This window comes from Pristiophorus japonicus, chromosome 27 (assembly GCF_044704955.1).
Source record: "Pristiophorus japonicus isolate sPriJap1 chromosome 27, sPriJap1.hap1, whole genome shotgun sequence".
Classification (NCBI taxonomy): domain Eukaryota; kingdom Metazoa; phylum Chordata; class Chondrichthyes; family Pristiophoridae; genus Pristiophorus; species Pristiophorus japonicus.
The window spans coordinates 2,591,907-2,616,906 of record NC_092003.1 but is presented as its reverse complement, the minus strand read 5'-3'; the positions used below and the strand labels follow the sequence as shown (position 1 = coordinate 2,616,906).

General features: G+C 55.0%; 1 pseudogene; it reads right to left on the bottom strand.

Annotated features, from left to right (window-relative positions):
- The window catches only part of LOC139239322 (kinesin light chain 2-like), a 56,574-nt pseudogene that overhangs the window by 6,341 nt on the left and 25,233 nt on the right, over nt 1-25,000 (bottom strand).

Below are 25,000 nucleotides of genomic sequence, written 5' to 3'. Positions count from 1 at the left end.
CTGTACACGAACACAGACGAAGACGGACAGGAAAAGACCCTCTGTCAGTCGAGCCTGCCCAGACTATTACAATACCGTGCGTATCGCAACACACACACTCCACCCCGAACCATCCTTCGATTTCTCTCTCCCTCATGTGTTTATCCAGCCTCCCCGTAAATACATCTCAACCCCTCCCTGTGGTAGCGAGTTCCACATTCTCACCCCTCTCTCGAGCCCACATTAAAATGAGCGTCTTGAAGGAGGAGAGAGAGGCGGAGAGGTTTAGGGAGGGAGTTCCAGAGCTTGGGGCCCCAGGCAGCTGAAGGCACGGCCACCGATGGTGGAGCGATTATTATCGCGGATGCTCAAGAGGGTAGAATTAGAGGAGCGCAGATATCTAGGGGGGTTGTGGGGCTAGAGGAGATTACAGAGATAGTGAGGGGTGTAGGAGCTGGAGGGGGTTACAGAGATAGGGAGGGGTGTAGGAGCTGGAGGGGGTTATAGAGATAGGGAGGGGTGTAGGGTCTGGAGGGGGATACAGAGATAGTGAGGGGTGTAGGGGCTGGAGGAGGTTACAGAGATAGGGAGGGGTGTAGGGGCTGGAGGTTACAGAGATAGGGAGGAGTGTTGGGGCTGGAGGAGGATACAGAGATAGGGAGGGGTGTAGGGACTGGAGGAGGTTACAGAGATAGGGAGGGGTGTACGGGCTGGAGGAGGTTACAGAGATAGGGAGGGGTGTAGGGACTGGAGGAGGTTACAGAGATAGGGAGGGTGTCGGGGCTGGAGGAGGTTACAGAGATAAGGAGGGGTGTAGGGACTGGAGGAGGTTACAGAGATAGGGAGGGATGTATGCCTGGAGGGGGTTACAGAGATAGGGAGGGGTGTACGGGCTGGAGGAGGTTACAGAGATAGGGAGGGGTGTAGGGACTGGAGGAGGTTACAGAGATAGGGAGGGTGTCGGGGCTGGAGGAGGTTACAGAGATAAGGAGGGGTGTAGGGACTGGAGGAGGTTACAGAGATAGGGAGGGTGTCGGGGCTGGAGGAGGTTACAGAGATAAGGAGGGAGTCGGGGCTGGAGGAGGTTACAGAGATAGCGAGGGGTGTCGGGGCTGGAGGAGGTTACAGAGATAAGAAGGGAGTCGGGGCTGGAGGAGGTTACAGAGATAGGGAGGGGTGTCGGGGCTGGAGGAGGTTACAGAGATAGGGAGGGTGTAGCGGCTGGAGGAGATTACAGAGATAAGGAAATTGGAGAAACACAGCCTGGGTTCCAGCTCCCAATCACCAACTGCAAGCGTCTCAATGCAGGAATCGAGGTCACCTGCGATGCATCACACAGTCAAATAGCCCGCCAACAATTTACAGTTAACGAACGGCAGCTGGTGCGATATTGTGCAGGAGTCCAGGGGAACCCGTAACCATCACCCACGTCCCCTCCCTACTGCCACTTCCCCCCAACCCATGCGACAGAGCAGCGATCCCACGGACACTAAACAGGGTGGAGGGCAGAGGTTCGCTTGACCTGTTTGCGGGACTTTGTGGCGCATTCCTCCAGTGTCTCGGCCGCCTCGAGCTTGCCCTGACGGCGGTATAGCGCTCCCAGGCTCCTCAGCGTGGTGTTGACTGTGGGGCTGTGGGAAATCACACGCACAGAAAGAGAGGTCGTTTACTTTTCAACATCTCTTTCACAAACCAAACCGTTCCCCTCTCCCTAAAGGGCAGGGAGCTTTACTCTGTATCTAAACCCGTGCTGTACCTGCCCTGGGAGTGTTTGATGGGACAGTGTAGAGGGAGCTTTACTCTGTATCTAACCCCCTGTACCTGCCCTGGGAGTGTTTGATGGGACAGTGTAGAGGGAGCTTTACTCTGTATCTAACCCCCTGTACCTGCCCTGGGAGTGTTTGATGGGACAGTGTAGAGGGAGCTGTACTCTGTATCTAACCCCCTGTACATGCCCCGGGAGTGTTTGATGGAACAATGTAGAGGGAGCTTTATTCTGTATCTAACCCCGTGCTGTACCTGTCCTGGGAGTGTTTGATGGGACAGTGTAGAGGGAGCTTTACTCTGTATCTAACCCCGTGCTGTACCTGCCCTGGTAGTGTTTGATGGGACAGTGTAGAGGGAGCTTTACTCTGTATCTAACCCCCTGTACCTGCCCTGGGAGTGTTTGATGGGGCAGTGTAGAGGGAGCTTTACTCTGTATCTAACCCCCTGTACATGCCCCGGGAGTGTTTGATGGAACAATGTAGAGGGAGCTTTATTCTGTATCTAACCCCGTGCTGTACCTGTCCTGGGAGTGTTTGATGGGACAGTGTAGAGGGAGCTTTACTCTGTATCTAACCCCGTGCTGTACCTGCCCTGGTAGTGTTTGATGGGACAGTGTAGAGGGAGCTTTACTCTGTATCTAACCCCCTGTACCTGCCCTGGGAGTGTTTGATGGGGCAGTGTAGAGGGAGCTTTACTCTGTATCTAACCCAGTGCTGTAGCTGCCCTGGGAGTGTTTGATGGGACAGTGTAGAGGGAGCTTTACTCTGTATCTAACCCCCTGTACCTGCCCTGGGAGTGTTTGATGGGACAGTGTAGAGGGAGCTTTACTCTATATCTAACCCCCTGTATCTGCCCTGGGAGTGTTTGATGGGACAGTGGAGAGGGAGCTTTACTCTGTATTTAACCCCCTGTACCTGCCCTGGGAGTGTTTGATGGGACAGTGTAGAGGGAGCTTTACTCTATATCTAACCCCGTGCTGTACCTGCCCTGGGAGTGTTTGATGGGACAGTGCAGAGGGAGCTTTACTCTGTATCTAACCCCATGTACCTGCCCTGGGAGTGTTTGATGGGACAGTGTCGAGGAAGCTTTACTCTATATCTAACTTTCTGTACCTGCCCTGGGAGTGTTTGATGGGACAGTGTAGAGGGAGCTTTACTCGAAATCTAACCCCGTGCTGTACCTGCCCTGGGAGTGTTTGATGGGACAGTGTAGAGGGAGGTTTACTCTGTATCTAACCCCCTGTACCTGCCCCGGGAGTGATTGATGGGACAGTGTAGAGGGAGCTTTACTCTGTATCTAACCCCCTGTACCTGCCCTGGGAGTGTTTGATGGGACAGTGTAGAGGGAGCTTTACTCTGTATCTAACCCCGTGCTGTAGCTGCCCTGGGAGTGTTTGATGGGGCAGTGTAGAGGGAGCTTTACTCTGTATCTAACCCCCTGTACCTGCCCTGGGAGTGTTTGATGGGACAGTGTAGAGGGAGCTTTACTCTGTATCTAACCCCCTGTACCTGCTCTGGGAGTGTTTGATGGGACAGTGTAGAGGGAGCTTTACTCTGTATCTAACCCCCTGTACCTGCCCTGGGAGTGTTTGATGGGACAGTGTAGAGGGAGCTTTACTCTGTATCTTACCCCCTGTACCTGCCCTGGGAGTGTTTGATGGGACAGTGTAGAGGGAGCTTTACTCTGTATCTAACCCCGTGCTGTACCTGCCCTGGGAGTGTTTGATGGGACAGTGTAGAGGGAGCTTTACTCTGTATCTAACCCCCTGTACCTGCCCTGGGAGTGAGCCTTTGTCAGAACTGGTGTGTACAGTGGATTTGAGCAAGCAGCGACGGTGATGATGGCAGGGTCTGATCAATAATCTGTGCGGTGAAATCTCACCTGTCGACCTTACAAGCCTTGTACCAGTTCCCATATTCCCAATACAGCATGCCGTCTCTCCGCTTGCCCTGACACAGAAATGGGAAAAAAATTATAGTCCAGCCTGCAACTCACTCCCGGGTATCCGTTATTCTATATATAAACCCCCTGAACCCCTCCCTATCTCTGTAACCTCCTCCAGCCCCTACACCCCTCCCTATCTCTGTAACCTCCTCCAGCCCCTACACCCCTCCCTATCTCTGTAACCTCCTCCAGCCCCTACACCCCTCCCTATCTCTGTAACCTCCTCCAGCCCCTACACCCCTCCCTATCTCTGTAACCTCCTCCAGCCCCTACACCCCTCCCTATCTCTGTAACCCCCTCCAGCCCTTACACCCCTCCCTATCTCTGTAACCTCCTCCAGCCCCTACACACCTCCCTATCTCTGTAATCCCCTCCAGCCCTTACACCCCTCCCTATCTCTGTAACCTCCTCCAGCCCTTACACCCCTCCCTATCTCTGTAACCTCCTCCAGCCCTTACACCCCTCCCTATCTCTGTAACCTCCTCCAGCCCTTACACCCCTCCCTATCTCTGTAAACTCCTCCAGCCCCTACACCCCTCCCTATCTCTGTAACACCCATCAGCCCTTACACCCCTCCCTATCTCTGTAACCCCCTCCAGCCCTTACACCCCTCCCTATCTCTGTAACCCCCTCCAGCCCTACACCCTACCCTATCTCTGTAACCCCCTCTAGCCCTTACACCCCTCCCTATCTCTGTAACCTCCTCCAGCCCTTACACCCCTCCCTATCTCTGTAACCCCCTCCAGCCCTTACACCCCTCCCTATCTCTGTAACCTCCTCCAGCCCTTACACCCCTCCCTATCTCTGTAACCCCCTCCAGCCCTTGCACCCCTCCCTATCTCTGTAATCCACTCCAGCCCCTACACACCTCCCTATCTCTGTAACCTCCTCCAGCCCCTACACCCCTCCCTATCTCTGTAACCCCCTCCAGCCCTTACACCCTTCCCTATCTATGTAACCCCCTCCAGCCCTTACACCCCACCCTATCTCTGTAACCTCCTCCAGCCCCTACACCCCTCCCTATCTCTGTAACCCCCTCCAGCCCCTACACCCCTCCCTATCTCTGTAACCTCCTCCAGCCCCTACACCCCTCCCTATCTCTGTAACCTCCTCCAGCCTCTACACCTCTCCCTATCTCTATAACCCCCTCCAGCCCCTACACCCCTCCCTATCTCTGTAACCCCCTCCAGCCCTTATACCCCTCCCTATCTCTGTAACCTCCTACAGCCCCTACATCCCTCCCTATCTCTGCAACCCCCTCCAGCCCCTATACCCCTCCCTATCTCTGTAACCTCCTCCAGCCTCTACACCTCTCCCTATCTCTATAACCCCCTCCAGCCCCTACACCCCTCCCTATCTCTGTAACCTCCTCCAGCCTCTACACCTCTCCCTGTCTCTGTAACCTCCTCCAGCCCCTACACCCCTCCCTGTGTCTGTAACCTCCTCCAGCGCTACACCCCTCCCTATCTCTGTCACCTCCTCCAGCCCCTACACCTCTCCCTATCTCTGTAACCCCCTCCAGCCCCTACCCTCTCTATCTCTGTAACCTCCTCCAGCCCCTACACCCCTCCCTATCTCTGTAACCTCCTCCAGCCTCTACACCTCTCCCTATCTCTATAACCCCCTCCAGCCCCTACATCCCTCCCTATCTCTGTAATCTCCTCCAGCCCCTACACCCCTCCCTATCTCTGTAACCTCCTCCAACCCCTACACCCCTCCTATCTCTGTAACCTCCTCCAGCCCGTACACCCCTCCCTGTCTCTGTAAACTCCTCCAGCCCCTACACCCCTCCCTATCTCTGTTAGCTCCTCCAGCCCCTACACCCCTCCCTATCTCTGTAACCTTCTCCAGCTCCCACACCCCTCCCTATCTCTGTAACCTCCTCCAGCTCCCACACCCCTCCCTATCTCTGTAACTGTTATATGTGCAATCCTATGCAACCTGAATTCTACCCCACCAGAGGGCGTATTTGTTGGAGTCCCAAGGGATCCCAGCATCCCTTGGGAGCACTGTATATAAGCAGGCCTCCCAAGCTGTACCAACACTCTGGAGTTAGAATAAAGAGACTAAGGTCACACTTCCTCGTGTCTACAGTACTCAATCACATTACTTTCTTTGGACGTAACAACTGGCGACGAGATAACGAACAACCGCGCGAAAATGCAGAGAACTGTTGGTATCCTGGAGAAATTCTCAGAAGGGGATGATTGGGAGGCCTTCGTGGAGCGACTCGACCAATACTTCGTGGCCAACGAGCTGGAAGGGAATGTGACCGCTGCCAAACGAAGGGTGATCCTCCTCACCGTCTGCGGGGCAACAACCTGCGGCCTCATGGAGAATCTTCTCGCTCCGGTGAAACCAACAACCAAATCGTGCGAAGAATTGTGTACCACTGGTCCGGGAGCACACCTAAATCCGAAGGAGAGTGTTCTGATGGCGAGGTATCGGTTCTACACGCGTCAACGGTCGGAGAGCCAGGAAGTGGTGAGCTACGTCGCCGAACTAAGGCACCTCGCAGGACATTGGGAATTCGCTGGATTCCTGGAGCAAATGCTCAGAGACTTTTTTGTGCTTGGCATTGGCCAAGAGGTTATCCTTCGCAAAGTATTGACTGTTGAAACACCGAACCTGAGCAAAACCACAACGATAACCCAGGCATGTCTGTCCACCAGCGATAACACCAAACAAATCTCACAGCATAAAGAGTTTTCGACAAGTACTGTACACAGAGTAACGTCGTTTTCAGGCAGGAATGCATATGGCAGAACGTACAGGCCTGCAGCTGCACGACCTCAGTTGACCCAGAGTCTGCCGCCAATCGTTAATACGAGGCAATTAACACCCTGTTGGCGCTGCGGAGGTGATCATCGAGCCCATCAATGCCCCTTCAAACACTGTGTGTGTGCAAAGGGTGCGGAACAATGGGACACCTCCAGCGAGTGTGCAGGCGAGCTGCAAACCCTGCAAAACCACCAGGTTGCAGAGGAAGACCAATCCATGGCGGGTCAAACTGGACTAGAGACTCGAACCGAGGAGGCAGAAGTGTACGGGGTACACACCTTCACCACGAAATGTCCACCGATCATGTTAAATGTTGAACTGAACGGAATTCCAGTCTCCATGGAACTGGACACGGGGGCGAGTCAGTCTATCATGAGCAAAAAGGCCTTCGACAGGCTGTGGTGCAACAAGGCACACAGGCCCGAGCTCAGCCCCATTCACACCAAGCTGAGAACTTACACTAAAGAAAGAGCTGATCCCTGTAAATTGGCAGCGCAGCAGTAAAAGTCTCCTATGGTGGAGCGATGCACGAACTCCCACGATGGATAGTACCGGGGGATGGCCCCACACTGTTCGGCAGAAGCTGGCTGGGAAAAAGCCGCTGGAACTGGGACGACATCCGAGCGCTCTCGTCTGTCGACGACGCCTCATGTGCCCAGGTTCTGAGCAAGTTTCCGTCGTTGTTTGAGCCAGGCATCGGAAGTTTCCCGGGGGCGAAGGTGCAGATCCACTTGGTTCCCGGTACACGACCCATCCACCACGAGGCACGGGCGGTGACATACATGATGTGAGAGAAAGTGGAGATCGAGCTGGACAGACTGCAATGAGAGGGTATCATCGCACCGGTGGAGTTCAACGAGTGGGCCAGTCCGATTGTTCCGGTTCTGAAGGGCATGGTCAGAATTTGTGGGGACTATAATATAACGATTAATCGTTTTTCGCTGCAGGACCAGTATCCACTACCCAAGGCAGACGACCTATTTGTGACCCTGGCTGGAGGGAAGACGTTCACCAAGCTGGACCTGACCTCGGCCTACATGACTTGGGGAAGTCCAGAACCAGGGGTCACAGTCTGAGGATAAGGGGTAAGCCATTTAGGACCGAGATGAGGAGAGACTTCTTCACCCAGAGAGTGGTGAACCTGTGGAATTCTCTACCACAGAAAGTGGCTGGGGCCAATTCACTAAATATATTCAAAAGGGAGGTAGATGAAGTCCTTGCTACTCGGGGGATCAAGGGGTATGGCAAGAAAGCAGGAAGGGGGTACTGAAGTTTCATGTTCAGCCATGAACTCATTGAATGGCGGTGCAGGCTCGAAGGGCTGAATGGCCTACTCCTGCACCTATTTTCTATGTTTCTATGACGCAGGAGCTGGAGGAATCTTCGAAAGGCCTTACCTGCATCAACACGCACAAAGGTCTGTTCATCTACAATAGATGCCCGTTTGGGATTCGATTGGCCGCGGCTATTTTTCAAAGGAACACGGAGAGCCGGCTAAAGTCGGTTCCTCGCACCGTGGTTTTCCAGGACGACATACTGGTCACAGGTCGGGACACCATCGAACACTTGCAGAACCTGGAAGAGGTTCTTAGTCGGCTAGATCGCGTGGGACTCAGGTTGAAACGCTCGAAGTGTGTTTTCCTGGTGCCAGAGGTCGAGTTCTTGGGGAGAAGAATCGCGGCAGACGGCATCAGACCCACCGACACCAAGACGGGGGCCATCAAGAACCCGCCGAGACCACAGAACCGTGACAGAGCTGCGGCCGTTCCTGGGACTCCTCAACTATTTGGGTCATTTCCTACCCGGGTTAAGCCCCTTGCTAGAACCTCGACACGTGTTGCTACGCAAGGGAGACGAGTGGGTCTGGGGGAATTCTCAAGAGGCTGCTTTTGAGAAAGCCAGAAATCTGTCATGTTCCAACAAACTGCTTGTCCTGTATGATCCTTGTAAACGTTTCGTGCTAGCTTGCGATGCGTCTTTGTACGGGGTCGGGTGTGTGTTACAACAAGCAATCGAAGCAGGAACATTGCAACCGGTCGCTTATGCATCCAGGAGCTTGTCCAAGGCCGATAGGACCTACAGTATGATTGAAAAAGCAGCTCTGGCATGTGTTTACGGGGTAAAAAAAAAATGCATCAGTATCTGTTTGGGCTTAAGTTCGAGCTAGAAACTGACCATAAGCCGCTCATATCGCTATTCTCAGAGAGCAAAGGGATTAACACCAACGCCTCTGCTCGCTTCCAAAGATGGGCGCTCACGCTGTCTTGCATATAACTGTGTAATTCGCCACAGGCCGGGCACAGAGAACTGCGCTGACGCTCTCAGTCGCCTACCACTGCCCACCACCGGGGTGGAAATGGCACAGAGGACTGCAGACTTGCTCTTGGTGATGGATGCATTTGAAAACGAAAAGTCACCCGTTACGGCCCGCCAGATCAGGACCTTTACTGTGCCTTGTTAAAAAGCTGTGCCCTCCATGGGAGCTGGGCCAGCGTCCCAGCGGAGATGCAGGAAGAGATCAAGCCGTTCCAGCGGCGTAAAGGCGAAATATCCTTGCAGGCGGGCTGTCTTTTGTGGGGTAATCGCGTAGTTTTGCCCAAGAAAGGCAGAGAAACGTTCATACACGGCCTACACAGCACCCACCCGGGCATAGTAATGATGAAAGCCATAGCCAGATCCCATGTGTGGCGGCCCGGCATTGACTCAGATTTGGAGTCTTGCGTGGGCCAATGCAACACTTGCTCTCAACTGAGCAATGCACCCAGAGAGGTATCGCTAAGTTTGTGGTCGTGGCCCTCCAAACCGTGGTCTGGGATCCACGTTGACTTGGCTGGCCCGTTTCGAGGCAAAATGTTCTTGGTTGTTGTGGATGCTTGTTCAAAGTGGATTGAGTGTGTAATAATGTCTGTAAGCAGGTCCACCGCCACCATCGAGAGCCATGTTTGCCACGCACGGCCTGCCCGATGTCCTGGTCAGCGACAACGGGCCGTGTTTCACCAGTGCGGAATTCAAGGAATTCATGACCCGCAATGGGGCCAAGCACATCACACCTGCCCCGTTCAAGCCCGCATCCACCGGCCAGGCAGAACGGGCAGGCCAGACCATCAAGCAAAGCTTGAAAGGCGTGTCGGAAGGCTCCCTGCAGACCCGCCTGTCCCGAGACCTGCTCAGCTACCGCACCGGACCCCACTTGCTCACCGGGGTTCCCCCAGCCGAGCTGCTCCTGAAATGGGCGCTCAAAACAAGGCTCTCTCTCCCTCGTCCACCCTGATCTCCATGATCACGTCGAGGGCAGGCGGCATCAACAAAGCGTGTACCATGACCGCGCAAATTTGTCACGCGATATTGAAGTCAATGACCCTGTATTTGTACTCAACTATGGACATGGTCCCAAATGGCTTGCTGCCACGGTCATAGCCAAAGAAGGGAGTAGGGTGTTTCAGGTCAAACTCGCCAATGGACTAACGTGCAGAAAGCGTTTGGACCAAACCAAACTGCGGTTCACCAACAGCTACGAACAACCTGAAGAGGACACCACCAACTTTGACCCTCCGATACACACACAAGTGGCAACCGACATCACGGCTGACCACGAAGATAAACCCATCATCCCCAGCAGCCCAGCAAGGCCCGATACCCAGCAGCCCAGCGAAGGCCCAAACAGATCACCCACACCCGCATTTGTACCGAGACACTCGACAAGGGAGCGGTAAGCCCCAGACCGTCTCACCCTGTAAATAAGTGTACTCTTGACGTTGGGAGGGAGTGATGTTATGTATGTAACCCTTGGCAACCTGTATCACACGACCACCAGAGGGCCTACCTGTTGGATTCCCAAGGGATCCCAGCATCCCTGGGGGGCACTGTATATAAGCAGGCCTCCCACACTGGACCAGCACTATGCAGTCAGAATGAAGAGACTAAGGTCACACTTACTTATGTCTACAGCACTCAATCACATTACTTTATTCTGCACATAACAGTAATCTTCTCCAGCCCCTACACCCCTCCCTATCTCTGTAACCCTCTCCAGCCCCTACACCCCTCCCTATCTCTGTAAACCTCTCCAGCCCCTACACCCCTCCCTATCTCTGTAACCCTCTCCAGCCCCTACACCCCTCCCTATCTCTGCAACCTCCTCCAGCCCCTACACCCCTCCCTATCTCTGTAACCTCCTCCAGCCCCTACACCTCTTCCTATCTCTGTAACCTCCTCCAACCCCTACACCCTTCCCTATCTCTGTAACCTCCTCCAGCCCCTACACCCCTCCCTATCTCTGTAACCTCCTCCAGCACCTACACCCCTCCCTATCTCTGTAACCTCCTCCAGCCCCTAAACCCCTCCCTATCTCTGTAACCTCCTCCAGCCCCTACACCTCTCCCTATCTCTGTAATCTCCTCCAACCCCTACACCTCTCCCTATCTCTGCAACCTCCTCCAGCCCCTACACCCCTCCCTATCTCTGTAACCCCCTCCAGCCCCTACACCCCTCCCTATCTCTGTAACCTCCTCCAGCTCCTACACCCCTCCCTATCTCTGTAACCTCCTCCAGTCCCTACAACCCATGGCAATCTCTGCACTCCTCTAATTCTCTTCTCTTGAGCATCCCTGATTATAATCGCTCCACCATCGGTGGCCGTGCCTTCAGCTGCCTGGGCCCCAAGCTCTGGAACTCCCTCCCTAAACCTCTCCGCCTCTCTCTCCTCCTTTAAGACGCTCCTTAAAACCAACCTCTCTGACCCAGCTTTTGGTCGCCTGTGCCAATATCTCCCTATGTGGCTCGGGGTCAGATTCGGTCTGATTTACGCCCCTGTGAAGCGCCCTGGGACGTTCCAGGCGCTGTACAAACGCAGGTTGTTGTTAACGACAAAGCCCAGGGACTGATGGGAGGGTGGAGGTCGGGGGTCACAGACAGGACAAAGTTGCTCACCTTACTCTGTTCCTCTCGTTCCTCTGCGTGCATCCATATCGGTTTGTTCTCTCCTGCAGGTAGGCAGAGGCACAGCGAACGTTTCAGTCTCAAGGCACATGTTCCTCAGTCACCTCCCGTCCCTGGACCCCTCCCAAAGGTGCTGACTCTCCCTCGGCATCCTGCCCTGGGAGTGTTTGATGGGACAGTGTAGAGGCAGCTTTACTCTGTATCTAACCCCCTGTACCTGCCCTGGGAGTGTTTGATGGGACAGTGTAGAGGGAGCTTTACTCTGTATCTAACCCCCTGTACCTGCCCTGGGAGTGTTTGATGGGACAGTGTAGAGGGAGCTTTACTCTGTATCTAACCCCCTGTACCTGCCCTGGGAGTGTTTGATGGGACAGTGTAGAGGGAGCTTTACTCTGTATCTAACCCCCTGTACCTGCCCTGGGAGTGTTTGATGGGACAGTGTAGAGGGAGCTTTACTCTGTATCTAACCCCCTGTACCTGCCCTGGGAGTGTTTGATGGGACAGTGTACAGGGAGCTTTACTCTGTATCTAACCCCCTGTACCTGCCCTGGGAGTGTTTGATGGGACAGTGTAGAAACATAGAAACATAGAAAATAGGTGCAGGAGCAGGCCATTCGGCCCTTCTAGCCTGCACCGCCATTCAATGAGTTCATGGCTGAACATGCAACTTCAGTACCCCATTCCTGCTTTCTCACCATACCCCTTGATCCCCCGAGTAGTAAGGACTTCATCTAACTCCTTTTTGAATATATTTAGTGAATTGGCCTCAACAACTTTCTGTGGTAGGGAATTCCACAGGTTCACCATTCTCTGGGTGAAGAAGTTTCTCCTCATCTCGGTCCTAAATGGCTTACCCCTTATCCTTAGACTGTGACCCCTGGTTCTGGACTTCCCCAACATCGGGAACATTCTTCCTGCATCTAACCTGTCTAAACCCGTCAGAATTTTAAACGTTTCTATGAGGTCCCCTCTCATTCTTCTGAACTCCAGTGAATACAAGCCCAGTTGATCCAGTCTTTCTTGATAGGTCAGTCCCACCATCCCGGGAATCAGTCTGGTGAATCTTCGCTGCACTCCCTCAATAGCAAGAATGTCCTTCCTCAAGTTAGGAGACCAAAACTGTACACAATACTCCAGGTGTGGCCTCACCAAGGCCCTGTAGAGGCCCTGTAGAGGGAGCTTTACTCTGTATCTAACCCCCTGTATCTGCCCTGGGTGTGTTTGATGGGACAGTGTAGAGGGAGCTTTACTCTGTATCTAACCCCCTGTTCCTGCCCTGGGAGTGTTTGATGGGACAGTGTAGAGGGAGCTTTACTCTTTATCTAACTCCCTGTAGCTGCCCTGGGAGTGTTTGATGGGACAGTGTAGAGGGAGCTTTACTCTGTATCTAACCCCCTGTACCTGCCCTGGGAGTGTTTGATGGGACAGTGTAGAGGGAGCTTTACTCTGTATCTAACCCCGTGCTGTACCTGCCCTGGGAGTGTTTGATGGGACAGTGTAGAGGGAGCTTTACTCTGTATCTAACCCCCTGTACCTGCCCTGGGAGTGTTTGATGGGACAGTGTAGAGGGAGCTTTACTCTGTATCTAACCCCCTGTACGTGCCCTGGGAGTGTTTGATGGGACAGTGTAGAGGGAGCTTTACTCTGTATCTAACCCCCTGTACCTGCTCTGGGAGTGTTTGATGGGACAGTGTAGAGGGAGCTTTACTCTGTATCTAACCCCGTGCTGTACCTGCCCTGGGAGTGTTTGATGGGACAGTGTAGAGGGAGCTTTACTCTGTATCTAACCCCCTGTACCTGCCCCGGGAGTGTTTGATGGGACAGTGTAGAGGGAGCTTTACTCTGTATCTAACCCATGCTGTACCTGCCCTGGGAGTGTTTGATGGGACAGTGTAGAGGGAGCTTTACTCTGTATCTAAACCCGTGCTGTATCTGCCCTGGGAGTGTTTGATGGGACAGTGTAGAGGGAGCTTTACTCTGTATCTAACCCCCTGTACCTGCCCTGGGAGTGTTTGATGGGGACAGTGTAGAGGGAGCTTTACTCTGTATCTAACCCCGTGCTGTACCTGCCCTGGGAGTGTTTGATGGGACAGTGCAGAGGGAGCTTTACTCTGTATCTAACTCCCTGTACCTGCCCTGGGAGTGTTTGATGGGACAGTGTAGAGGGAGCTTTACTCTGTATCTAACCCCCTGTACCTGCCCTGGGAGTGTTTGATGGGACAGTGTAGAGGGAGCTTTACTCTGTATCTAACCCCCTGTACCTGCCCTGGGAGTGTTTGATGGGACAGTGTAGAGGGAGCTTTACTCTGTATCTAACCCCCTGTACCTGCCCTGGGAGTGTTTGATGGGACAGTGTAGAGGGAGCTTTACTCTGTATCTAACCCCGTGCTGTACCTGCCCTGGGAGTGTTTGATGGGACAGTGTAGAGGGAGCTTTACTCTGTATCTAACCCCGTATACTTACCACTAACAGAGCCAAACTCCTTCTCGTGGGCTCTGGTCAGGATCTCCTTGTACAGAGCCTCTGCCTCTTTATATTTGCCCTGTTTGAGATAGCAGGAAGCCTGAGAGGAAAGCAGAATAAATCAGAGACATTTTCACGGAGCCAATGGCGGTCGTCAACGATAAAAACATTGTTCATCCACGCTCCCCTCTGGAGGCTCACTGGGGCACGGGTTTCACAGGCAATGGCCTCCCCCTCCGCCCCTTCCCCACTGCCTCAAACAACTGCGCATTAGTGAGCGATGTCAGACTATTCGACTGCAGGGAGCATCACAGCCACGCTCGATCCCGTCACCGACCTGCTTTTCGCACGCGCTCTCCAGCAGGGGGCACCGGACGATGATCAGGAGTAGGGATTCGGCAGGATTACCCCCCGCTCCTCCAATCCTGGGGCACTGAGGCCAGGAGGAGGCCATTCAGCCCCTCGAGCCTGTTACACAGGAACAGGAGGAGGCCATTCAGCCCCTCGAGCCTGTTACACAGGAACAGGAGGAGGCCATTCAGCCCCTCGAGCCTGTTACACAGGAACAGGAGGAGGCCATTCAGCCCCTCGAGCCTGTTACATTAGGAACAGGAGGAGGCCATTCAGCCCCTCGAGCCTGTTACATTAGGAACAGGAGGAGGCCATTCAGTCCCTCGAACCTGTTACATTAGGAACAGGAGGAGGCCATTCAGCCCCTCGAGCCTGTTACATTAGGAACAGGAGGAGGCCATTCAGCCCCTTGAGCCTGTTACATTAGGAACAGGAGGAGGCCATTCAGCCCCTCGAGCCTGTTACATTAGGAACAGGAGGAGGACATTCAGCCCCTCGAGCCTGTTACACAGGAACAGGAGGAGGCCATTCAGCCCCTCGAGCCTGTTACATTAGGAACAGGAGGAGGCCATTCAGCCCCTCTAGCCTGCTCCGCCATTCAGTCAGGTCGTGGCTGATCTGTATTTTAACCCCATCTGCCCGCCTTAGTTCCGTAACCTTTAATACCCTTACCCAACAAAAATCTCTCCATCCCAGTTTTGACCTTTCCAATTGACCCCTGACCTCGACAGCGTTTTGGGGGAGAGAGTTCCCGATTCCTAGGGCCCTTTGTGTGAAGAAGTGCTCCCTGACATCACCCTGAACGGCCGGGCTCTAATGGTAAGGTGTCGCCCCCTTGTTCTGGACTGACCCACCAGAGGGAATAGTCTCTCTCTCGCTCTCCCCCATCGAACCCTTTAACCCTCTCAAACCCCTCGATGAGATCGCCCCTTAACCTTCCCCACTCGAGGGAACACAGGCCCAGTCTGTGTGTGTGACCTGCCCTCGGGATTTAACCCTCGAAGCCCCGGGGTATGGTTCTGGTGAATTTGCCCCACTGCCCCTCCAAGGCCGATATATCCTTAATTGGCGACGAGATCCAACACCGCCTCCAGTGCGCCAGTGCGCCAGCGCTGCCTGAGGAAAAGAGTGTTCGAAGACCAGGCCCTCAAATCCACCACCCAGCTCATGGTCTACAGGGCTGTAGTGATACCCGCCCTCCTGTATGGCTCAGAGACATGGACCATGTACAGTAGACACCTCAAGTCGCTGGAGAAATACCACCAACGATGTCTCCGCAAGATCCTGCAAATCCCCCGGGAGGACAGACGCACCAACGTTAGCGTCCTCGACCAGGCCAACATCCCCAGCATCGAAGCACTGACCACACTCGACCAGCTCCGCTGGGCAGGGCCACATTGTCCACATGCCCCCGAAACGAGACTCCCCAAAGCAAGCGCTCTACTCGGAACTCCTTCACGGGCAAACGGGCCAAAGGTGGGCAGAGGAAACGTTACAAGGGACCACCCTCAAAGCCTCCCTGATAAAGTGCAACATCCCCCACCGACACCTGGGAGTCCCTGGGCCCAAAGACCAGTCCGCCCCTAAGTGGAGGAAGTGCATCCGGGAGGGCGCTGAGCACCTCGAGTCTCGTCGCCGAGAGCGTGCAGAGACCAAGCGCAGGCAGCGGAAGGAGCGTGCGGCAAACCTGTCCCACCCTCCCCTTCCCTCAACCACTGTCTGTCCCACCTGTGACAGGGACTGTGGTTCCCGTATTGGGCTGTTCAGCCACCTGAGGACTCACTTCAGGAGTGGAAGCAAGTCTCCCTCGACTCCGAGGGACGGCCTGTGATGAGGATGAACATGCGAAAGCGCTAGCGATCTCCACCTTGAACATACTCAAAGTATTTTATCTACTCAAAGAGGTCTGAGCAGAGGTCCGCGGGGAGACCCCACCTGTCGCTCGGGGGGGAGGCGGCCACTGAGGGCCACGACGGTGCAGCCCGCGCCGCCTCCACAGTTGAATAGCCGGGGGGGGGGGGGGGCGGACACGACTTACCAGGTTGTTCTTGGTTTTCGCCACGTTGGGGTCATCCGGCCCCAGCCTGGACTCGTAGATCTCCAGCGCATGCCGATAGTAACGTTCCACCTCCTCGTACTTGCCCTGGTTCTGGCAAAGCAGGGCCAAGTTATTCAGCTGCTTGGCCACATCCGGGTGGAACTTCCCCAACACCTGGGTTCCCGTCCGAGAGAGGGGCAGGGTGGGGTGGGGGAGAGGAAAGGGAGAATCAGGAGCACGTCCAGTATCGTTATATCCAGCCCCACTCCTCCCCCCTGCCTCACCCCCACCCTCCCTCGATCAATCGACGCCGTTCTGGGCGCGCGAGGATGTTCGACCGCGGGGGGCATCGTCGCCGAGCCCGCACTGCGCTTCCCAGCGGTCCGTCGCCCCGTCTCAAACGGACCCCAACCTCCCCGCCCCCCACTGACTCTCCCCACCCACACCTCAGTCGCAGGACCCCCAGTTTCGGGGAGAGGGTGGTGGGGGAGAGGGGGGGGAGGGGATTTGTTCAACAACCTGCGTTTACATAGCGCCTTTTAACGTAGTGAAACGTCCCAGAGCGCTTTCACAGGAGGGTTATGAGATTTTGACCCCGAGCCACAAAAGGAGATATTGGGACAGGCGACCAGAAGCTGGGTCAGGGAGGTCGGTTTTAAGGAGCGTCTTAAAGAGGAGAGAGAGAGACGGAGAGGTTTAGGGAGGGAGTTCCAGAGCTTGGGGCCCAGGCAGCTGAAGGCACGGCCACCGATGGTGGAGCGATTATAATCAGGGATGGTCAGCAGGGCACAATTAGAGGAGCGCAGAGATCGGGGGGTTGTGGGGCTGGAAGAGGTTACAGAGATAGGGAGGGGTGTAGGGGCTGGAGGGGGTTACAGAGATAGGGAGGGGCCTAGGGCTGGAGGAGGTTACAGAGATAGGGAGGGGTGTAGGGGCTGGAGGAGGTTACAGAGATAGGGAGGGGTGTAGGAGCTGGAGGGGGTTACAGAGATAGGGAGGGGTGTAGGGGCTGGAGGAGGTTACAGAGATAGGGAGGGGTGTAAGGGCTGGAGGGGGTTACAGAGATAAGGAGGGGTGTAGGGGCTGGAGGAGGTTACACAGATAGGGAGGGGTATAGGGGCTGGAGGAGGTTACACAGATAGGGAGGGGTGTAGGGGCTGGAGGAGGTTACATAGATAGGGAGGGGTGTAGGGGCTGGAGGAGGTTACACAGATAGGGAGGGGTGTAGGGGCTGGAGGGGGTTACAGAGATAGGGAGGGGTGTAGGGGCTGGAGGGGGTTACAGAGATAGGGAGGGGTGTAGGGGCTGGAGGAGGTCAGAATTCTTGGGGCGATTAGGGATGGGCAATAAATGCCGGCCTTGCCAGCGACGCCCACATCCCGGGGACAGTGACCGAGAGGCCAGCCCCGATCACCCACCTTCTCCCGGATCTCCAGCGCTCGCTTGCAGAGCGGTTCAGCCTCTTTATACTTTCCCCGCTTGCCACACAGGACTGCCAGGTTGTTGAGGGTAGCTGCAACCTAGGGACAGACAGACAGACAGAATGGGTCAGAGAGAGAGAGAGACAGAGAGAGAGAGAGAGAGACAGAGACAGAGAGAGACACAGACAGAGAGAGAGAGAGAGAGAGAGACAGAGAGAGAGAGAGACAGACACAGACAGAGAGAGAGAGAGAGAGACAGAGAAACATAGAAACATAGAAAATAGGTGCAGGAGCAGGCCATTCAGCCCTTCTATCCTGCACCGCCATTCAATGAGTTCATGGCTGAACATGAAACTTCAGTACCCCCTTCCTGCTTTCTCGCCATACCCCTTGATCCCCTGAGTAGTAAGGACTTCATCTAACTCCTTTTTGAATATATTTAGTGAATTGGCCTCAACTACTTTCTGTGGTAGAGAATTCCACAGGTTCACCACTCTCTGGGTGAAGAAGTTTCTCCTTATCTCGGTCCTAAATGGCTTACCCCTTATCCTTAGACTGTGACCCCTGGTTCTGGACTTCCCCAACATCGGGAACATTCTTCCTGCATCTAACCTGTCCAAACCCGTCAGAATTTTAAACGTTTCTATGAGGTCCCCTCTCACTCTTCTGAACTCCAGTGAATACAAGCCCAGTTGATCCAGTCTTTCTTGATAGGTCAGTCCCACCATCCCGGGAATCAGTCTGGTGAATCTTCGCTGCACTCCCTCAATAGCAAGAATGTCCTTCCTCAAGTTAGGAGACCAAAACTGTACACAATACTCCAGGTGTGGCCTCACCAAGGCCCTGTACAACTGTAGCAACACCTCCCTGCCCCTGTACTCAAATCCCCTCGCTATGAAGGCCAACATGCCATTTGCTTTCTTAACCGCCTGCTGTACCTGCATGCCAACCTTCAATGACTGATGTACCATGACACCCAGGTCTCGTTGCACCTCCCCTTTTCCTAATCTGTCACCATTCAGATAATAGTCTGTCTCTCTGTTTTTACCACCAAAGTGGATAACCTCACATTTATCCACATTATACTTCATCTGCCACGCATTTGCCCACTCACCTAACCTATCCAAGTCACCCTGCAGCCTCATAGCATCCTCCTCGCAGCTCACACTGCCACCCAACTTAGTGTCATCCGCAAATTTGGAGATACTACATTTAATCCCCTCGTCTAAATCATTAATGTACAGTGTAAACAGCTGGGGCCCCAGCACAGAACCCTGCGGTACCCCACTAGTCACTGCCTGCCATTCCGAAAAGTACCCATTTACTCCTACTCTTTGCTTCCTGTCTGACAACCAGTTCTCAATCCACGTCAGCACACTATCCCCAATCCCATGTGCTTTAACTTTGCACATTAATCTCCTGTGTGGGACCTTGTCGAAAGCCTTCTGAAAGTCCAAATATACCACATCAACTGGTACTCCTTTGTCCACTTTATTGGAAACATCCTCAAAAAATTCCAGAAGATTTGTCAAGCATGATCTCCCTTTCACAAATCCATGCTGACTTGGACCTATCATGTCACCATTTTCCAAATGCGCTGCTATGACATCTTTAATAATTGATTCCATCATTTTACCCACTACTGAGGTCAGGCTGACCGGTCTATAATTCCCTGCTTTCTCTCTCCCTCCTTTTTTAAAAAGTGGGGTTACATTGGCTACCCTCCACTCGATAGGAACTGATCCAGAGTCAATGGAATGTTGGAAAATGACTGTCAATGCATCCGCTATTTCCAAGGCCACCTCCTTAAGTACTCTGGGATGCAGTCCATCAGGCCCTGGGGATTTATCGGCCTTCAATCCCATCAATTTCCCCAACACAATTTCCCGACTAATAAAGATTTCCCTCAGTTCCTCCTCCTTAATAGACCCTCTGACCCCTTTTATATCCGGAAGGTTGTTTGTGTCCTCCTTAGTGAATACCGAACCAAAGTACTTGTTCAATTGGTCTGCCATTTCTTTGTTCCCCGTTATGACTTCCCCTGATTCTGACTGCAGGGGACCTACGTTTGTCTTTACTAACCTTTTTCTCTTTACATACCTATAGAAACTTTTGCAATCCGCCTTAATGTTCCCTGCAAGCTTCTTCTCGTACTCCATTTTCCCTGCCCTAATCAAACCCTTTGTACTCCTCTGCTGAGTTCTAAATTTCTCCCAGTCCCCGAGTTCGCTGCTATTTCTGGCCAATTTGTATGCCATTTCCTTGGCTTTAATACTATCCCTGATTTCCCTTGATAGCCACGGTTGAGCCACCTTCCCTTTTTTATTTTTACGCCAGACAGGAATGTACAATTGTTGTAATTCATCCATGCGGTCTCTAAATGTCTGCCATTGCCCATCCACAGTCAACCCCCTAAGTATCATTCGCCAATCTATCCTAGCCAATTCACGCCTCATACCTTCAAAGTTACCCTTCTTTAAGTTCTGGACCATGGTCTCTGAATTAACTGTTTCATTCTCCATCCTAATGCAGAATTCCACCATATTATGGTCACTCTTCCCCAAGGGGCCTCACACAATGAGATTGCTAATTAATCCTCTCTCATTACACAACACCCAGTCTAAGATGGCCTCCCACCTAGTTGGTTCCTCGACATATTGGTCTAGAAAACCATCCCTTATGCATTCCAGGAAATCCTCCTCCACCGTATTGCTTCCAGTTTGGCTAGCCCAATCTATGTGCATATTAAAGTCACCCATTATAACTGCTGCACCTTTATTGCATGTACCCCTAATTTCCTGTTTGATGCCCTCCCCAACATCACTACTACTGTTTGGAGGTCTGTACACAACTCCCACTAACGATTTTTGCCCTTTAGTGTTCTGCAGCTCTACCCATATAGATTCCACATCATCCAAGCTAATGTCCTTCCTAACTATTGCATTAATCTCCTCTTTAACCAGCAATGCTACCCCACCTCCTTTTCCTTTTATTCTATCCTTCCTGAATGTTGAATACCCCTGGATGTTGAGTTCCCAGCCCTGATCATCCTGGAGCCACGTCTCCGTAATCCCAATCACATCATATTTGTTAACATCTATTTGCACAGTTAATTCATCCACCTTATTGCGGATACTCCTTGCATTAAGACACAAAGCCTTCAGGCTTGCTTTTTTAACACCCTTTGTCCTTTTAGAATTTTGCTGTACAGTGGCCCTTTTTGTTCTTTGCCTTGGGTTTCTCTGCCAGGAGAGAGAGAGACACAGACAGAGAGAGAGAGAGAGAGAGAGACACAGACAGACAGAGAGAGAGAGAGAGAGAGAGCCACAGACAGACAGAGAGAGAGAGAGAGAGAGAGACACAGACAGACAGAGAGAGAGAGAGAGAGAGAGACAGAGAGAATGAGACAGAGAGAGAGAGAGAGAGAGAGAGAGACAGAGCGAGAGGGAGGGGGGTGTCACTCACCGCTGGATGGTCTTTGCCGAGGGTTTTTTCCCGGATGTTGAGGGCGTCGTTCAGCAGGTGAGCTGCCTCCTTGTACTTGTTCTGATCCCTGACACACACACACACACAGGGGCGTTAGTGAGGGGGCTGTGCCCATTACCTCCCCCCATCCCCTCCCCCCCATTCCCCTCATCCCCTCCCCCCATCCCCTCCCCCCATCCTCTCCCCTCCCCCCCCCATCCTCCCCCCCATCCTCTCCCCTCCCCCCCCCATCCACTCCCCTCCCCCCCATCCCTCCCATCCCCATCCCCCCCATCCCCACCCCCCCCATCCCTGTCCCAACCCCCCATCCTCTCCCCTCCCCCATCCTCTCCCCATCCCCCCCCATCCTCTCCCCCCCCCCATCCTCTCCCCTCCTCCCCATCCTCTCCCCCCCCCATCCTCTCCCCTCCCCCCATCCTCTCCCCATCCCCCCCCATCCTCTCCCCTCCCCCCATCCTCTCCCCATCCCCCCCCATCCTCTCCCCCTCCCCCCCCATCCTCATCCTCTCCCCATCCCCCTCCCCCCCATCCTCTCCCCCCCCCCAGCCTCTCCCCTCCCCCCATCCCCTCCCCCATCCTCTCCCCCCCAGCCTCTCCCCTCCCCCCATCCTCTCCCCTCCCCCCATCCCCTCCCCCCCATCCCCTCCCCCCCATCCCCTCCCTCCCCAACCCCTCCCCACATTCTCTTTCTCCTGCAAACCCTGTTTCCTGCACTCGCAAAATATACAAACATCAGAACCAGGAGCAGGAGTCGGCCATTCGGCCCCTCGAGCCTGCTCCGCCATCCAATCAGATCGCGGCTGACCTTCGACCTCAACCCCACTTTCCCGCCCGATCCCTCGATTCCCGTAATATCCAAAAATCTCCCGATCTCGGCCTCGAAGACGGAGCCTCCCACGGCCCTCTGGGGCAGAGAATTCCACAGATTCACCCCCCTCTGAGTGAAGAAATCCCTCCTCATCTCAGTCCTAAATGGCCGAGCCCTTATCCTGAGACTGTGAGCCCTGGTTCTAGACTCCCCAGCCCCGGGGGGAAACACCCTCCCTGCATCTACCCTGTCAAGCCCTGTAAGTATTGTGTGTGTTTCAATGGGATCCCCCTCTCATTCTTCTAAACTCCAGAGAATATCGGCCCAGTCTGCTCAATCTCTCCTCATAGGACAATCCCCCCATCCCAGGAATCAGTCTGGTGAACCTTCGCTGCACTCCCTCTATGGCAAACAGACCCCGAGACCCCCCAACCCCCAAATCACTCTCCGCCAGTCCCTCCCCCCCACCAGTCTCTCTCTACCCCCTCAGTCTCTCTCTCTCCCCCCCCCAGTCTCTCTCTCTCTCTCTCTCCCCCCACCAGTCTCTCTCTACCCCCCCAGTCTCTCTCTCTCCCCCCCCCAGTCTCTCTCTCTCTCCCCCCAGTCCCTCTCTCTCTCCCCCCAATCTCTCTCTCCCCCTCAGTCTCTCTCTCCCCCTCAGTCTCTCTCTACCCCCCCAGTCTCTCTCTCTCCCCCCCCAATCGCACTTCCACGCCCCCCCAGTCCCTCTCTCTCTCCCCCCAATCTCTCTCTCCCCCCCAGTCTCTCTCTCTCCCCCCCCAGTCTCTCACTCTCCCCCCCCCCCAGTCTCTCTCTCTCTCCCCCCCCAGTCTCTCTCTCTCTCCCCCCCCAGTCTCTCTCTCCCCCCCAGTCTCTCTCTCTCCCCCCCCAGTCTCTCTCTCCCCCCCAGTCTCTCTCTCTCCCCCCCCCAGTCTCTCTCTCTCCCCTCCCAGTCTCTCTCTCCCCCCCCAGTCTCTCTCTCGCTCTCTCCCCCCAGTCTCTCTCTACCCCCCCAGTCTCTCTCTCCCCCACAGTCTCTCTCTCCCCCACAGTTTCTCTCTCTCTCTACCCCCCCAGTCTCTCTCTCTCTCCCTCGCCCAGTCTCTCTCTCTCCCCCCCCAGTCTCTCTCTCTCCCCTCCCAGTCTCTCTCTCCCCCCCCAGTCTCTCTCTCTCTCTCCCCCCCAGTCACTCTCTACCCCCCGTCTCTCTCTCCCCCCAGTCTCTCTCTCTCTCTCCCCCCCCAGTCTCTCTCTCCCCCCCAGTCTCTCTCTCTCTCTCTCTCTCCCCCAGTCTCTCTCCCCCCCAGTCTCTCTCTACCCCCCCAGTCTCTCTCTACCCCCCCAGTCTCTCTCCCCACCCCAGTCTCTCTCTCTCTCTCCCCCACAGTCTCCCTCTCCCCCCCAAGTCTCTCTCTCTCTCTCCCCCCTAGTCTCTCTCTACCCCCCCAGTCTCTCTCTCCCCCACAGTCTCTCTCTCCCCCAGTCTCTCTCTCTCCCCCCCCCAAGTCTCTCTCTCCCCCAGTCTCTCTTTCTCTCTCTCACCCCCAGTCTCTCTCTCCCCCCAGTTTCTCTCTCTCCACCCCCCCAGTCTCTCTCTCTCTCCCCCCCCCCAGTCTCCCTCTCTCTCCCCCCAGTCTCTCTCTCCCCCCCAGTCTCTCTCTCTCTCTCCACTCCAGTCTCTCTCTACCCCCCCAGTCTGTCTCTCCCCCACAGTCTCTCTCTCCCCCCCCAGTTTCTCTCTCTCTCTCCCCCCCCAGTCTCTCTCTCTCTCTCTCCCCCCCCAGTCTCTCTCTCCCCCCCCAGTTTCTCTCTCTCTCTCCCCCAGTCTCTCTCTCTCTCCCCCCCCCAGTCTCTCTCTCTCACCCCCCCAGTCTCTCTCTCCCCCCCAGTCTCTCTCTCTCTCTCTCCCCCCAGTCTCTCTCTACCCCCCCCAGTCTCTCTCTCCCCCACAGTCTCTCACTCCCCCCCAGTTTCTCTCTCTCTCTCCCCCCCAGTCTCTCTCTCTCCCCCCCCCCCCAGTCTCTCTCTCTCCCCCCCCACAGTCTCTCTCTCTCCCCCCCCCCAGTCTCTCTCTCTCTCTCCCCCCCAAGTCTCTCTCTACCCCCCCAGTCTCTCTCCCCCCCCAGTCTCTCTTTCTCTCCCCCCCAGTCTCTCTCTCCCCCCCAGTCTCTCTCTCTCTCTCCCCCCGCCCCAGTCTCTCTCCCCCCACAGTCTCTCTCTCCCCCCCAGTCTCTCTCTCTCTCTCCCCCCCCCCCAGTCTCTCTCCCCCCCAGTCTCTCTCTCCCCCCCAGTCTCTCTCTCTCTCTCTCCCCCCCCAGTCTCTCTCTCCGCCCCAGTCTCTCTCTACCCCCCCAGTCTCTCTCCCTCCCCCAGTCTCTCTCTCTCTCTCCCCCCCCCAGTCTCTCTCTCTCTCTCCCCCTCTCTCTCTCTCTCTCTCCCCCCCTGTCTCTCTCTTTCTCTCTCCCCCCCCAGTCTCTCTCTCCCCTCCAGTCTTTCTCTTTCTCTCTCCCCCCCAGTCTCTCTCTCCCCCCCAGTCTCTCTCTCTCTCTCTCCCCCCAGTCTCTCTCTCCCCCCCAGTCTCTCTCTCCCCCACAGTCTCTCTCTCCCCCCCAGTCTCTCTCCCTCCCCCCCCAGTCTCTCTCTCCCCCCCAGTCTCTCTCTCTCTCTCTACCCCCCCAGTCTCTCTCTCCCCCCCAGTTTCTCTCTCTCTCTCCCCCCCAGTCTCTCTCCCTCCCCCCCCCCAGTCTCTCTCTCCCCCCCCCCCAGTCTCTCTCTCTCTCTCTCCCCCCGTCTCTCTCTACCCCCCAGTCTCTCTCTCTCTCTCTCCCCCCCAGTCTCTCTCTCTCTCCCCCCCAGTCTCTCTTGCCCCCCCACTCTCTCTCTCTCTCTCTCCCCCCCGTCTCTCTCTCTCTCCCCCCTCAGTCTCACTCTCTCTCTCTACCCCCCCCAGTCTCTCTCTCTCTCCCCCCCAGTCTCTCTCTCCCCCCAGTCTCTCTCTCTCTCTCTCCCCCCCCAGTCTCTCTC